Here is a 13,981-nt window from a genome sequence, read left to right as displayed (position 1 = left end):
GTTATAATATCTGTAATTTTATTTTTACGTCTATGCATAACCAAGTCTAGATACATACATCCATGTATAATCACATATATACATCAATAAATCCAAGCCTATATAGAAAGTACTATAAATACAATTTAATATATAGACAAATATGACTATAAGGAAGATACCTTGGGAGCTTTAAAGGGAACTACAGAATCTTTTTTTTTTTTTTTTTTAAGAGAGAGAGAGTGAGCAGGGGGGAGGGACAGAGAGAGAGAGAGAAGAGAGAGAAAATCCCAACCAGGCTCCAAGCTCAGCACAGAGCCTGATGCAGGGCTTGATCCCATGACCCCAAGATCAAGACTTGGACACTCAACCAACTGGGTCACCCGGGCACCCTGGGAACTACAGAATCTTAATCTTGTCTTTCTCTAATAAGCATGGTCTTTAAGATAAAATAATTGTACATTTAGTTTCACTTATACACAAGAGCAAATAACTTCTGGTAAAGATTATAATGACCTGGATTAGCTATGGTAATCCATATTGTACTATGCCTCAAGTAGCCTTCTAAATAATCTCTCCATTGAGCCCTCTCATAGGTTCAAATTATAAATTACATGAATACATCAAGAGAAAAAGTGGGATTCCTTGTGGGCAGTGCTGATAACAGTCCTCAGGAAATCTTTCAACATAAATAGTACCTACCATAGACAGAATTAATAATAATAGTCCAGGGAAAGCAAGGGGGAAAACCAGAGACAATCACTAAAGCAGGCATTTCAATTTAGGGGAGCCTATTACCAGAGTACCTGAGAGAAAAAGAAACACACCCTCTGATACACCAACATTCCAACAAAGTTAGAAATAGTTGCTAGAGGCAACCTTGGGATTTCTGCAGTCCTATCTGATAATTACTATTTTATTAGTTTTGTTTAGGAGTATTTTTAAAGATAAAACAATTGGGTTGGGCACCTGGGTGGCTCAGTTGGTTAAGTGTCTGATTTAGGCTCAGGGTCATAGTCTCTGGGTTTAGGAGTTGGAGCCCCACATCTGGCTGTCTGTTGTCAGCCCATTTCAGATACTCTTTCTCTCTCTCTGTCCCTTCCCCACTTGCACTCTCCCCCTCTCTCTCAAAAATAAATAAACATTAAAAAAAAACCAAAACAATTGGATTAATGTCCTAAAATTCATTTTAGATATTTTGAAGGTTGGGGATAGAGATGTTTAAGTTCTTTTGAGATAACTTGGTTATAGAAATCATTATCTATCCCTTTTTTATTTTTAAAATTCTTTTTAGTGTTTGTTTATTTTTGAAACAGAGATAGAGCACAAGCTGAAGAGGAACAGAGAGAGAGAGGGGGACACAATCTGAAGTAGGCTCCAGGCTTTAAGCTGTCAGCACAGAGCCCAACGTGGGGCTTGAACTCATAGACTGTGAGATCGTGACCTGAGCTGAAGTCACTCAACTTACTGGGCCACCCAGGCACCCCTATATCCCTTTTTTAAAGTTTTCATAGACTTTTCCCCTGGGGCATTTTAGTGTCTTTAATTTTTATTTCCATGTTAATATTATAAGGGAAACTAATGTACTTAGAAGATTTTCTTTTCTCCTTTCTCTCCCAGATTTTGACTGTCCACCCTCCCAACCTCCACCCCCAGAAAACCTCTGGCATGTAGCTCCCCTTATCAAAAGCAGGTATTATTTTAGTCAAATGGGACACTTGTTTGAATATAGTTATGAATGAGGAATATTTGTGTGTGGGGGGCAGGAGCTGTGAACCTTTTAAAAATCTATATAGTTAAGATTGTTCACAGCATAGTCCACATCTGCTACTACTCTTGAAAAACACTAACAGGGGCGCCTGGGTGGCTCAGTCGGTTGAGCGTCTGACTTCGGCTCAGGTCATGATCTCGCGGTCCGTGGGTTCGAGCCCCTCGTCGGGCTCGGTGCTGACAGCTAAGAGCCTGGAGCCTGTTTCAGATTCTGGGTCTCCCTCTTTCTCTGACCCTCCCCTGCTCATGCTCTCTCTCTGTCTCAAAAATAAATAAATGTTAAAAAAAAATTAAAAAAAAAAAAAACCACTAACGGACGAAGGTATTTGTGAATTTTATGGGTGAGAGTTGAGGTGTGGAGCTTGGAGTGGCAGCACCTGTATCACCCTTTAAATGGTAGGAGACACTAGAGTCAGGCAACTTTGAGGGAAGGTCACATGGAAGAAGGTATTTCAACAAGCCAGCTCTGTAACCGGCTTTCCCAGAGTCCGTTTCTAATTTTTCAATAAATGATTATTCACCTAATGGATTGCTTAAGTCCTTTGTTTCTCTTTTTCAACTTCTACCTTTTATATAATAACATGAAACATTATAGAAGATGAACTTAAATTATTTACACTACCCACATTTCATGTCTGCTACAAAGCTTAACAGGGAAATCATTGCCTTGAAATTTCCAACAAGGCCGTCCCCTAAGGGTCTGTTCTCTGTATCTGGGTCTGAATGGGTACTCCATCATACTTGCTGTTCCTACAGGGCTGAAAGGGAGATGCCATCAATTCAGACACCCTTTGCGTCTGAGTTGCCTCGTATTACTATTAATATTTTTCAAAAACAATGACAGTTTCACTTGTTAAGGAAACCAACTAATTCTTAGAGACTGAACAATGGGAGAAGTTGGTGTGTAGTAACACAGTAGATCGTTTCTAATTGCTGGAAGAGATGTCCCTCTTAAGTCTCCTGACAGAGTCAGAAGTTAAGGCAGCTAGAGAAGCTTGTTACACGTAGAACCCAGTGGGAAGCAGCAACAGTTGGCATTTTCTCAGGAGAGCCAGTTCACTCATTATTTTAATGTTTGTGCTATTGAACACCTTTGAAGTGAAAATTAATTTCCCTTTTGGATTACTTAGGATATTATTTTTAATGCTGAAGTTTTCCACATCGTCCTCGCCCACAAATTTTTTCCAGAATGATCAAGAGAAAAAAAACAAACAAAACAAAAACCCTTCAAATGATTATTTCTAACAGCACATAAAAACAGATTTTGAGAGATTTTGTTATTTCCCATGATTTCCTTGTAGAAAGATCATTCTTAATGATCTTTCCTTAAAGGAAAAAAGAAAGTGTTTAGTGTTACATTTTGAAATGAAAGCTAAGTGTTGTATTGTGAGAAGGGGGTGAAGGTTTCCTCAACACATCCCTAGGATGAATGCAAATCCACCTACTTCTGTCTAAAAAATTCCACACAATTCAAACCTCAAGCATGCTAATCAAGATTAAGCTTCAGAGTATTAAGATCATTCCAAACCTGCCTGAAGTCCTGTTTATTTTGCATCTCTCACCCCAAATCTGGTCTGTTAGTGAGTGGCAAGGACAAAAGCCTTTCTTGATCTATCCAGCTGCTCCCACTCCTGCCAGAGCATCTCTGGGCTATGCTTAGAGACAGAGGCAAGCCACAGAAGCATGAAATCCACCACAGCCCCTGTCCCCTCTTCTCACCGCTCCCCTGCCCATCAAGTCCTCCAGTTCTGAGTAGCTGGAGGAGCTTCTGATGCCTGTCCAAGTCCCCTTCTGCCAGCTCTGCACATGTCCAAGCTGCCACTCAATGTCACTTCCTCAGCACTAAACTTTTAGATGACTTTCCAAGCAGGCAACATTTTGGGGGCATTTTGCTGTCCTTTCTTTAGAAGGGGCTTCCAGGATAGGTTCTTAATGTCCTTCCAAGGAGCTATGTTTAAGATAAGTTTAGTAAGTTTTTAAATAACTTTGGTAGATAAAATGCACTTTAAACATGATGGTAAAGGATGGAAAACAATCTCCTATTTCTACTTTAATACTATGTAATGTTGTATATAAGTGAGTTTTTTTTTCTTTAAAGGGGTTCTGAGGAAAGAGATCCATCTTAAAAATATGGCAGACTGAAGCCAGAGTAGATAACAGGCAAGTTGTGGAGATTTGAGACGTGCCAGTAAAATTTCTTTTTGATTAGATTTAGTGATATCACCTTTTTTTTTTTTTTTTTTTTTTTTTTTTTTTTTTTTTTTAAGAGAGAGAGCCCAAGTGGGGTAAGTGCAGACAGAGGGTGGGGACAGAGGATTCAATGCGGGCTCTGTACTGACAACAGTGAGCCCAATGTGGGGCTCAAACTCACCAACTGTGAGATCACGACTTGAGCCAAAGTCAGACGCTCAACTGACTGAGTCACCCAGGTGCCCTGATATCACTTTTTTTTTTTTTTTTAACTTTCTGTGTGTTTTAGGTTACAGGAGAAAGTAGCAGTTTAGGAAAGCAAATAGACCTTTATTCTTGGAATGGCAATTAAAATTCTTCTCCCTTTTAAATTGAGAACCAGCAGGTGAAGATCATTGTTTCTAGGGAGAGGTGTAAGGCTTTCTACAAATCTCCTCAATGAGCATCACATGGAGAAGCCTTGGAAGGTTTAAGTTGGGATCTACTTAAGTCCGGGGAAACATGGAGTTTACATCACAGTGACTGAATAGCTAAATGTTAGCGAGGTATTTAACTGTACCTAGATGCATGTACAGTTGACTTTTGAACAACTGCAGGGCTTAAGAGTGCCCAACCCCACACAGCTGAAAATCCATGTATAACTTCTGACTCCCCCAAAATGGAACTAATAGCCTACTGTTGACTAGAAGCCTTATTGATAACATAAATATTCAATTAACACATATGTTACATGTATTATATACTGTTATCCTTACAAGAAAGTAAGGTAAAGAAAATTTTATTAGGAAAATCATGAGGAAGAGAGAATATATATACAGTGCTGTACTGTAGTTATAAAAAATTTCCATGCATTAGGTGGATCTGCGCAGTTCAAACTTGGGTTGTTCAAGGGTCAACTGTATTTGTTTAGCCTTATTTCTCTATGTGGCTTTTTTTTTTTTTTTTCAAATGTGTGTTTAAAATGTAGAGTGTAGATTTTATTATGTAATTTTTAATTAAGTAGAATGTTCCTTTTATATTTGTACTTATGTGATACAATAAAGTTCTATTTTATAGGAGAAAATAATTACTCTTTGGCTTGGTTGATACCATGCCTACTGGAAGCTGTAACCAGAATGATACCACAGTGCCCAGGCACTGGCATCCACCAGTCAGAACTCAAACAGTATGGTGTATCAAATGATGTAAGATATGGGAATAAAACACATACTTTAAGGAATATTTATTATTATATTCATTTAAGAGACCTTTTCTGAGCATCTTCGTTCATTCTACTGGATCTCAAAGTCTAGTCGCAGAGATATGAGAATTCCTTACCATATCCAAGAAATCAAAAGGGATGGATAAATCTAGACAAACAGTATCGTCCCTGGATCTAAAGAAACCTACCTCAAATCCTTTGGAATTTCAGTTTGGGCCTGTATATTTTTCTTCTTCAATATAAATCATCTCCAAACCCACCCTGCCTTAGAATAAAGGGGATAAGTAGGAAGAAAAAAAAAATGAACCAGAAATTCCAAAGTAAGAGAAACACTGGACCATAATCATGTCAAAGCCAGGAAACTGAAAATTAATGTTTTCCTATAAAGGATGGAGGATGTCTAGGTGGGCTATGAAATGAGCACTGGAGGATGCAGAAAGGGCCATGAGGAAGATTTACTGGTGTTGGGAGAACTTTCGCCCTAGGATTTCATGACTTGTGTGCTTTAAAACGTTATAGGTAGACAATTCCGTCCCTGCAGTTAAAAAAAAAAAAAAAAAAAAAAAAAAAAAAGAGTTCCTATATGATAAAATTAATATTATGAGGAGATGGGAGAAGAGGGGAATTAGGTTGATTTGAAGGAAAATGATGTTTCAGAAGAGACGAATGTATATATTTATTTTTTGTTTTATGAGATAATGGCTAAAAGGTAGTAAAATCTCCAAATCAGATAGTTGGGACTAGGAACAATTTCAAGTAAATTGCCATTTCTAAGTGAGAAAGAATTGTTTATGGACTCTGGTGCAGTGTCTTCTGTGACACTGTACCAGAGTCCAATGTTTAGGTGTGAATGTTTTGTAAGATTATCCTGTGACTCTTCATGTATTGGAATTAATAGAAGTTCCCTAGGTCAAAATTTAGAATATGTGCCTTTCTAGCAAATAAAATCATTGTTAGTATCTGTTATAGTGAGTTTAAACTAGTGCTCTCGGTATAAAAGTGACTGTTACAATATTTCGTGAGCCGTTTGCTTTACAGCCAGATGAAGTCATAAATATAAAATAAAGCTCTGGGTTATTTTTTTTTGTAGCTCCTTAATGTTAATATCTCACATATATTTTAACTGCTTGGAAAAGGTGTCAAAAATAAGATTCAGAAATAATTACACATCCCTTCTCCAAAACCCCATCTACAGCTTTAGTATTCAAGGAAGAAATTTCAGCTAAATAATAAAGTTATTTTCAGAGATAAGAGATTTAAAAAGTAGAAACAACATTTACTTTCAAAAGTCATCTAGTTTCTACCTCTATCTGATCCATTATAAAAAGCAAGTATTCTCTGAACACTTTATTATCCCAGATCAATAGACAATCGAATTGTGTATCCAGGAGCATAGCTAGTTCATACAAACCACCCACTTCAGTTCAGATACCCTAGCAACAATGAGCACCCACTTTCCCAAGGTCACCAGTCAGCATTAAATTGCTATTGTGCATTTTTAAATGTATATATTTTGAAGAATAACAAAACAACATATGAGCCATTGTTATTTCTCAAGTGTTTACTAAGCAAAGGGTTTGAAATAAATAAGAAAGATCTTATGGAATTGGGTCAAATGTAAACTCTGTGTGGGTAGGGACTGTGCTTTATTCTGCCTTGTGTGGCATAGATATAAATGAATGAAGTGATTTGGTCTTCACCATCTCTTAAGAAGACAGAGGCAGATACCATCCTCCTAATTTGTGAAAAGAGGGTGTTGATAAATGGATGGTTAAGTGATGTGCTCTAAGTGTTGGGCAGCGTCAGCTCTAGGAAGGAATATCAGAGAGAGAGAGCTCAGTATTGCCTTTTCTCCTAGATGAACTTCAGGCATCTTGTCTTTGTGCTAGACCAGAACGATGGTTTGGTTCAGAACATGTACAGTCAGGCCCGGCTTACTGTCCTGAGCCAAACACTGATTGAAGAGGTGCCTTTTATATCACTTTGATTTGAGCCAGTCCTTTCTCATACTGCTATTCTTTTCTTCTCCCAGAAAAAAAAAAAAAAAAAAAAAAAAAAAAAGATTTACTAAGTGTTATTTACAGATGCTACTGGAGTAGTTACCATATACTGGCCACTTACTATGCTCTAGGCTCTCTGCCAAGCAGTTGATATGTAGTACCTCCTCTAATTCTCATCTCAGTGCTTACATAAAGTAGACATTATGCCCATTTCACAGATAAAAAATGAAGACTCAATGAAATTATAATTTATCCAAAATCGAGGAATCAGACCTAAATCTATTGAATTTTATGGCTTTTAAGCTTATTTGTCTCACTATATTTACCTATTATCCTATGATGTGAATAATCAGCTGATGATCCAAAGAGATTTTAATACCATGAGTGTATTTCTAGACACGTTTATTCCTTTTAAAAAATATATATTTATTTTTGAGAGAGAGAGAGAGAGAGAGTATGTGTGAACAGGGGAGGGGGAGAGAGAGTGGGGGACAGAGGATCCGAAGTGGGCTTGTGCTGACAGCAGAGATCCTGATGTGGGGCTCGAACTCACCAACCATGAGATCATGACCTCATGAACCAAAGTTGGAAGTTTAACCGACTGAGCCACCCAGGCACCCCTAGACACTTTTATTCTTTAAAGAAAACACTAGAGGGGTGCCTGAGTGGCTCAGTTGGTTAAATATCCGACTCTTAGTTTCTGCTCAGGTGATGACTCACAGTAGGTGAGTTTGAGCCCCGTATCGACCTCCAAGCTGATAGCACGGAGCCTTCTTGGGATTCTCTCTCTCTCTCTCTCTCTCTCTCTCTCTCTCTCTCTCTCTGCTCTCTCTCTACTCACACACTTGCACTTTCTCTGTCTTGAAATAAATAAACTTAAAAAAAAAAACCAGAGAGCTGCCTATTTGAATAATAAAGACATGAAGAGAGGAGGGAATTCACTTGTTGGAAATATCCCAGTGAAACTAATGTGATGGTAAAAAGAGACAAATATAAAAGTTTATTACATTCATGAATAGAGAGACATGAAAGTGAATTAATTGGGATGCCTAGTGACTGGAACAATAGCTAAAGGGATACATCTAATGAAAACACCCAGGGGGATTCCTAATATTCACTCAACATTCACATTCTAGACATACACATCATCTCATTTTAGGTAATAGTATTTCTCACCTTTTCTGAAACATAGTCTTTGCTCAACCTAGTTCCTCAGGCTACAGCAGTGTATCGTAACATGTATTTCCATTATGCTCCATCAAAGAGAAAAAAAAATTAAATACAGAGAAATTAAATACTGAGATAAGATCTATTGTTGGGGGGGCAGAATTTTAGGGGGCCACAAACCATTTAATTATCAAAGACATTTTTGCTTTCCTAAGAACCATTTTGCCCTATTGAGAATGTCTGGGATAGTGATTCGATGCCTGCTTCTCCATGATACACCTGCTATTACTTCCAAACTGTAGAAGGTTGTGGCTAAATAACAAGTGCTCAGGAAAAGCATGTGGACAGGCAGCAGAGCAATTCATTGATGTCTCATTAACTCAGTCTTTTGCAAGTTAGTTCAGATGATCCATTGGTCCTGTGAACTACAAGGCCGTTCGCTCAACTGTACAGGCTGGTCAAAAGAATGGCCAAGAGGTAAGGTTCTAAAGTCAGATGTCCTGGGTGCAAACCTCATCTCCACCACCTATCAGCAATGAGACTTTGGCCAGTCATCTAACCCAGAAGTTCTCAACTGGTGGCAGTTTTGTGCTCCCTCCCCCCAAATACTTGACACTGTCTAGAGACATTTCTGATTATCATAACTGGGGGTGGGGGATGGGAAGACTACTGGCATCTAGTTGGGAGAAGCCACCAGTGCTGCTAAATATCCTATAGTGCACAGGAAAGCCCCCCACAACAAAGAATTATCCAGTCGAAAATGTCAGCTGCCAGGTTGAGAAACTGATTTAACCTTTCCATTCATTTTTGTCATTGTACCAGACAGCGTTCATTCCTTAACAGATATTTCCAACCCATCTCCTTTCTGCCTCCCTGGTAGAGCCTGGAAAAGGTAAACACTACTGTGTCTTGTTGCTAGAGATAGCCTAAAGCACAGTAAGATATAGGTGGAAATTTATTGGGGGCATGAGAAAAGCCTTTCTTTTTCACTGATATAAGAAAAAGATTAGACTTTTTCACCCCTTTCTTCTTCTTTCTACCTTGAACATGAAAGCAATATGTAGAGTTCCAGAAGCCATGTTGTTATCATTAGGGAAAGCCAAGAGATTCAAAGAAAGGATGGCCTGCATGTTGCCGAGACCACAAATCAATGCCATGTGAGCTTCCTGTACTTCTTTTTATATTAGAATATATAACTCCTATTTGTTTAAACATTCTTGATATACTCAAATTTCAAATTGGATTTTATAATAATAGGGTATTTCCACAATTTTGTATTATGGAAAAATATTTATAAATAACGTAAAATTTGCCATTTTAACAATCTTGTAAGTATGCAATTCAGTGGCATCAATTACATTCACAATGCTGTGCAACTATTACTATTATTTCCAAAAGTTTTTATTACCCCAAATGGAAATACTACACTCATTAAGCAATAACTGACATCCTTTTCCTCCAGCCCTCCAATGTCCGTGGTAACTTCTAAGGTACTTGCTGCCTCTACGAATTTGCCTATTGTAGATATTTCATACAAGCAGAATAATAATAATATTTATCCTTTTGTGTCTGGCTAATTTCACTTAGTATAATGTTTTCAAGGTTCATCTACACTGCAGCATGTCTCAGAACTTGACTCCTTTTTAGGGCCAAATAATATTCCATTGTATGTATATGTTGTTTATCCATTCATCTGTTGATGGGCATTTGAGTTGTTTCTACCTCTTGGCAATAGTAGAGTTTTAAAAGGTAAAATAAGATGAATGAGTGAGGTACTCAGAAAAGTGCTTAGTATTTAAGACAAATTCAGCAAATGTAAGTTAAAATTATTACTGCTAACATTAAATATCACCTCACCACATTCACCCTGTCAACTGTCTTTTGTTGCAAGGAGGAGTGTAGTAGCAGCATGTGGATGCCCTGGCATAAAACTATGATCAGGACCTATTTACAATTCATAGCAAACAGTACTCTCATTGGTCTGTGATTATCTGCAAGTATGATGGGAATTTTCACTTATCCATCCATAGCCATCCTTCCATAATTCAGATTATGTTAAGCACCTCAAGTGGAAGAAATAATATATTTCAAACCTAGGCTGAAGTAACACATGATTAAATTGTTGCAAATAACAAAGAAAAAAAGGAGGTGCTTAATAAAGGTTTCTGATGATTATGAAATAGTTCTGCAATCAATCATAAGCTTCAAAAATTTCTCTAGGACTAGGCTGTGTTACCAGTGAACCAGATACATGCCTTATGAAATCCCCATCCTGATAAGTACTTTTAAAACCGATTCATAAATATCATTGAGTTTCATCCTTTGCACCTCAGGTTTTATTCACAAAGGTACAAAACAAAGGCTCCATCGAGTAACTGTCATGGCAGTACCAGGAAAAGTGCCATTTTCTAAGTAGGAAAAACAAACTCCTCCTTCCAAGTAACAGGGATAAGTATAGAGGTAAAAGGTCTTCCACAGCAGAGGAGTACAGCAGGTCAACTTTTTAGCTGGTGGGAGATATATTTTGGAGAAGATCTGGTGTGGGGAAGGTGTGTATACTGAAGAACACATTAAAACAGGGAGTAGGAAAGAGGAAAGGGTAATAAATCGCCGGTGACTGTGGTGACAGCATATCTTACTCTGATGTTGAAGATCTTTGAGACAAGTGTGGATGGTCATTCATTTAAGATCAACAACGGGAATCAGGTTTGGAAGTCAGGTATTTACGGAGCACCTGCTGTGTGGAATGTGTTTTATGATAAATAATTATCAGCTTACCCTGATATATCTTACAATTTTGGCAAGTCAAGGTTCACCAATCTACCCACAGTCTCTTCAGAAAACAAGTGGAGGAACCCATGAGAAAATCACAATGCCATTGGGGTTCTGGGGTTCTGAGATGGTATATGAACGCCACACTTGGGAAATATTCATGAGGGAGCTAGAAATTTAGCTGTACTGAGAAGTGGATAGAATGTGTGTAGGCAGAACAGAAAAGTGAAAGAAAGAGAAATAGCATCAGTAGAGGAGTGTCATGGCACTAGAAAGGAGGCAGAAGGCTGAGCAGGCACTAGAGAGGTTGGCCTGACTGGATACTCATGGGGAAATAAGGTTTAATAGCAAGAGTGGTGCCAGGAATGACGCAACCACTAAGTAGCTCATTATTTCCAGGCTGGTCACAGGAGAATATGGCTCCATTTCTAGGTGCTGTAGGTTCTCATTCTGTTCCACCTCTCCCCACCCATTCTTTTAATTTCTTGTGTTTCAGAGCACATGCTCTAGGCAAGGTGAATTTGTATTAAGTTTTCAAAAAAAAAAAAAAAAATAGCTCTGTAAAAAATTTTCTTGGGTTCCTCTGAATAACCACCACAGGCCCTCCCAGTCACCTCTTAACAAGATTTTCATTTAAATTGGTTCACTCACCTGGCATTTTATGATAGTCAAGCCTGTCTTTGGTGGTCAACTGATACTGTTAGTGCTACCTGCTATTTTATACTCTGGAATCAGAGGTGGTAAGGACAGAGCCCTTGTCTTTTGTATTTTGTACTTTGTCAAGCACTGGATACATTTCTGGCATTTTGTACTTAACAAGCATAACAAAGCACACCCAGGCCTAAGGATATCGCATCTGCTGTCCTCAGGCACAATAAAAGCAACAAGCCCAGTGGTCTCCGACCTGCAGGGTAGTGATAGATTGCACTGGGAAATGAGGCTCTTATCACAATCAACATGAAAAAAAGAAATAATGCCTCAAGTGTATCTCCAGGAACACTAGAAAAGCCTGAATGGAAATAGCCCATACCCAGGAGACAACTGCTTTGCTTACCGAGGGCTTCATTCCTATAGGCCCTTTCTGATAGATGTATAGTGCCAAATGTAGAAACTCAGGGTCATGTAAAATTATAGGGTGGTGAACCTAAAATGAGTAGAGATAGTTTCAGCAGATAGTTTTCAGTTGGGGTGGGGGAAGAAACTATTGGCCCTTGATACTCATTTAACAAAGTGAGAATAGGAAGGTAATAAAGATTACGAACCTCCTTTTTGAGTTTAGTTCTGGAGACTATTTTTGTGTGTCATCCTTGTGCAGGGCAAGGCTCGTCTTCTCCATATCATTCCAATTTTAGTATATGTGCCGCCAAAGGGAACACTCTGGAGACTAGTTTTGCTAAGAAGCTTGTCTCAGTAAGTATTTTATTCTTGATGAGTTGTTATTTAGGCAACAGAAATGCAGAATTTTGTTAACCAGTATAACCTGGATTTATTTTTCTTTCTATAGACTAATTGAACATTTTAATAGACTGACTATTGCTTTCCCCATTTTTTGAAAATGAGGTATATCTGCATCTTTGTATCTATGGGGAAGTTTAGTGACCAACTAAATTAGAAATTCAACTAATGTACAATATCATACCTTATTACAGAACTTAAAAAGTTTAATTCATGTAGTAAATGGTCTACCCAATGAATGGGCCAGTTAAAGAATATTTTAGAACCTGCTTTGGCTACATGAAAAATCAACATGATAGTCTTCCTTCTCCAGATAATTGTTTGTTTTTCCTCAAAAGTAAAATGAGCTATTCCTCAAGAATGGACCACTATCAAAAGGGTTAATATTTCCAAATCCTTCAGTAAGGTTAGGTTACATGAAAAAGTGTCACAGCCCATTAAAATAGCAGGTATTCAGTTTTATGTTATATGTTTAATTCTACACAAATCCATGATTTAAAAAGAGCCATGTAATTTAATTAGCATTAATCAATGTTGATTTAATAGAAGGCAGAAGAAAGTTCCCTCTGTGTGTACATTAAAGAAAACAAAAAAATAAAGCCCAAGTTACAAGAGAGTCATAGTCACTTATACCCCCAAATTTAAAGACTTAACACTGTCTGAAAGGTTATGATAAACATAAAACAGTTTCGTTGTATTGTTACTGATGCAGCTAACCGAACAAAAGGTACATTTCTACCTTCCAAAAATTTAAGAAGCTAAATTATTTAGGGCACAGATTTGGAAACATTAAGGAAATACAGCATATTCTGATATGGACATCTAGAAGGTTACCTAAAGGTTTCCAACAGAGCCTCCAAGGCAGATTCTAATATAGATGGAATAAGAATCTCATACATTCCCTCAAACCAGTGGTGATTCAGTCATTTGCCCATGGTGTCCGGCATCATGTTAAGCCTGAAAGTACAGGTTAGCATCAATTCAGAGTCACGAAGTAGACAAACAGTTACAGCACTGTGGGTTTCAAACGTTGACAGAGGAGAAAACAGGATAGTAAAGGCATGTGGAAGGACATCCAGTACAGCTTAGGAGGAATAAGGAAAGGTTTCCCAGAGGAGGTGATACTTGAAGTAAACTTTGTAAAATAATTTAGCCATAGACTGGTTCACTGGAGATTGTTGGAATGGACACAATTCCTGCAGTACCCATGGTACTTTTTTGAATGTCTCTTTCATTACAGTGTGTGTTTTGTAAGGACAGGTTCATTTTTAAGCCTATTTTCTGAGGTCCGTTGTGCTTTTTCCTGGTGATTTATGCAAGTTGACTACTAATGACGAATGAGAACAATATGAACGCATTGCTGCTGCATAAGTATGGTGTGGTTTTGCACTTAAAAGAGGTATTCAGATGCTCTCGTTGTAAATGTTCATGAAAAGCCTCTTCTGGA

At 38.0% G+C, this 13,981-nt stretch overlaps 1 long non-coding RNA gene and 1 other non-coding gene across 5 annotated transcripts in view; one reads left to right on the top strand and one right to left on the bottom strand.

The window, feature by feature from the left end:
- LOC109263740 (uncharacterized) overlaps positions 1–13,981 on the top strand; it is a 204,652-nt gene that overhangs the window by 70,818 nt on the left and 119,853 nt on the right. The gene's annotated exons all lie outside the window — the stretch shown is intronic.
- On the bottom strand, positions 12,349–12,453 carry LOC128775768 (U6 spliceosomal RNA). Its single transcript, XR_008420745.1, has one exon. It is a non-coding gene; the product is annotated as a U6 spliceosomal RNA (small nuclear RNA).

The sequence above is a fragment of the Panthera pardus genome, unplaced genomic scaffold (assembly GCF_024362965.1).
Source record: "Panthera pardus isolate Hobbes unplaced genomic scaffold, ASM2436296v1 HiC_scaffold_8, whole genome shotgun sequence".
Taxonomy (NCBI): Eukaryota; Metazoa; Chordata; class Mammalia; order Carnivora; family Felidae; genus Panthera; species Panthera pardus.
This window is presented reverse-complemented; position numbering and strand designations above follow the sequence as displayed.